The sequence below is a fragment of the Aythya marila genome (genome assembly GCF_965140915.1).
Source record: "Aythya marila genome assembly, contig: HAP1_HAP1_SCAFFOLD_495, whole genome shotgun sequence".
Taxonomy (NCBI): Eukaryota; Metazoa; Chordata; class Aves; order Anseriformes; family Anatidae; genus Aythya; species Aythya marila.
Genome location: NW_028137270.1, coordinates 1 through 2330, shown reverse-complemented (window position 1 = coordinate 2330; position 2330 = coordinate 1). Strand labels below are relative to the sequence as shown.

Below are 2330 nucleotides of genomic sequence, written 5' to 3'. Positions count from 1 at the left end.
GGGGGGGCCGGGGGGGAGCGGGGGGGTGGCGTTCACACGAGGCTCTTGCACGAGGACGGCTCTTGCACGGGGGTCTTGCACGAGGGTGGGGTTCGCACGAGGATTGTGCGCGAGGGCAGCTCATGCACGAGGGTGGTTCTTGCACGAGGGTGGTTCTTGCACGAGGCTCTTGCACGAGGGCAGCTCTTGCACAAGGGCGGCTCTCGCACGAGGCTTCTGTATGAGGCTGTTGCACATCCGCAGCTCTTGCACGAGGCTCTTGCACGAGGGTGGCTCTGACACAGGTGGCTCTGACACGAGGGCAGCTCTTGCACAACTGTTGCACTAGGCTCTGTGTGTGAGAGCAGCTCTTGCACAAGGGCGGCTCTCGCACGAGGGCAGCTCTTGCACAACTGTTGCACTGGGCTCTATGCATGAGAGCAGCTCTTGCACAAGGGCAGCTCTTGCACGAGTGCGACGGTCGCACAAGGCTCTTGCACAAGAGCAGCTCTTGCACAATGGCAGCTCTTGCACAAGTGCGATGGTCGCACGAGGCTCTTGCACAAGAGCAGCTCTTGCACAAGGCTTCCAAGTGAGGCTCTTGCACAAGGGCAGCTCGTGCACGAGGACGGCTTTTACATGAGGGGTGGCTCTTGCACGAGGCCCTTGCACGAGGGCTTCCCTCTCCGGAGCTCCCAGGGCTGCGCAGGAGGGAGCTGTATAAAAGGGGGTCCCAGCGGGGGGGGGGGGCACTGCCCCGGTGGTCCCAGATGGTGGGGGGGGGGGGGGTCCCCGGGGCCCCCCCCAAAGGGGCATTTTCAGCCCAGCACCGATTGGGGGGGACGCACCCCCCCCACAAGCCCCCCCCCGGGGAGGGGGGGGCAGGCCGAGGTAGGAGGGGGGGGCCTAGGAGGCCCCAGCGGGAATTTGGGGGTCTCATGGGTTTGGGGTGGGGGGGGAGGGCATGTGCTGAGGGGGGGGGGCCCAAAATTGTGGGTCTGTGAGGGGAGAATTTGGGGGGGGGGGGCAAGGGGGAGGGAAATGGTGGAAATTGGGGGTACTGGGGGCACCTGAGGGTGGGGGGGGGGCACTGTGTGGGGAGGGGGGGGGGCGTAGCTTTGGGTGCCCCCCCCCCATTTCTCGCTGGGCCATCGCTCTCCCCATGATGCATCCGGGGGGGGGGGGGGAAGGTTTGGGCCCTCCCCCCCCCAATTTTTTTGGGTCGGGGGGGGGGGGGGGCACTGTTGGTGTTCCAGCCCCCCCCCCCCACTTTGGGGGGCTTTGAGGGGTGTTTTGGGGGCCCCCATTGGGTGTTAGGGGGGGTCGTTGTCTTGGACCCACCACTGTTGTGTTTTTTTTTTTGGGGGGGGGGGGGGGGGGAATCATGTGCCCCCCCCCCCCTCAGTTGCTCTCCAGACGTGGGCCCTGGGGGGCCCCCACCGGGACCCCTTCGACCTCGGTCTCCTCCTCCTGGGGGGGTCCCGGGGGTGGGACCTCCGGCAGGGCCAGGCCATCACCCAGCAGCGCTGTGAGGGGGGGGGGCAAAAAATATTATTGGGGTGCCCCCCCCCGCCCTCCCCCAGTCACCCTTAGTAGTGCCCATCCCCTGTGTGGGGCTCCCCCATCTTGGATACCCCCCCCACTATCACACACCCCCTGATTTTTTTTTTGGGGGGGGGGGGGGCAGTTTGGGGCTCCCTGCAGGTCTCAGCCCCCCAGGTTAGGCCCCCCCCCCGTGTTTTGGGCCCCCCCCCTCGGTTTCAGCATCCCCCCCTTTTGGGTGCTCCCCCACGGTTTTGGGTTACCCCCCAATTTGGGGACCCCCCCCCCCAGGTTTTGAGCTCCTCCCCCCTCCCATCTCAACCCTCCCCCCCCCCTTCAGGCCCCCCCCTCACCGAGGGGCTGCTCCTGCCCCAGGCGGGGGCTCAGCCCGGGGGGGTCGTCCCCGCTCAGCAGCAGCCCCTGTAGGGGGGGGTGACAATAGGGACGTGGGGGGCGGGGGGGGGGGCAGGACACCCCCAACCCCCCCCAGCCTGTCCCCAACCCCCACCATTTCCCCTCCCTCCCCCCTCGTGCCCCCCCTCCCCATTCCCACGTCCTCCCTCACCCCTTTGCCCCCCCCCACCCTCCTGGCCCCCCCCCCCACATCCCTCTGCACCCCCCCGTGACCCCCCCAATTACCCCTTCCCCCCTTGGGACCCCCCTCAATACCCCCCTCCGTGTGTCCCCCCCCCCCCATTGCCCCTCCCCCATGACCCCCCCCCCCGTGACCCCTCCCCCTGTACCAGGCCGAGGGGGGGCAGCAGCTGGGGGTCGAGCTCGGGGCGCTTCAGGGGGGCCCCCACGTCCTC

At 68.4% G+C, this 2330-nt stretch overlaps 1 long non-coding RNA gene across 1 annotated transcript; it reads right to left on the bottom strand.

Moving 5' to 3' along the window:
• Nucleotides 1-1376: 1376 nt before the first annotated feature.
• LOC309890959 lies at nt 1377-2330 on the bottom strand. Its single transcript, XR_014319473.1, has 3 exons — nt 2265-2330; nt 1875-1941; nt 1377-1505 (listed from the first exon to the last, which is right to left on the bottom strand). It is a non-coding gene; the product is annotated as an uncharacterized lncRNA (long non-coding RNA).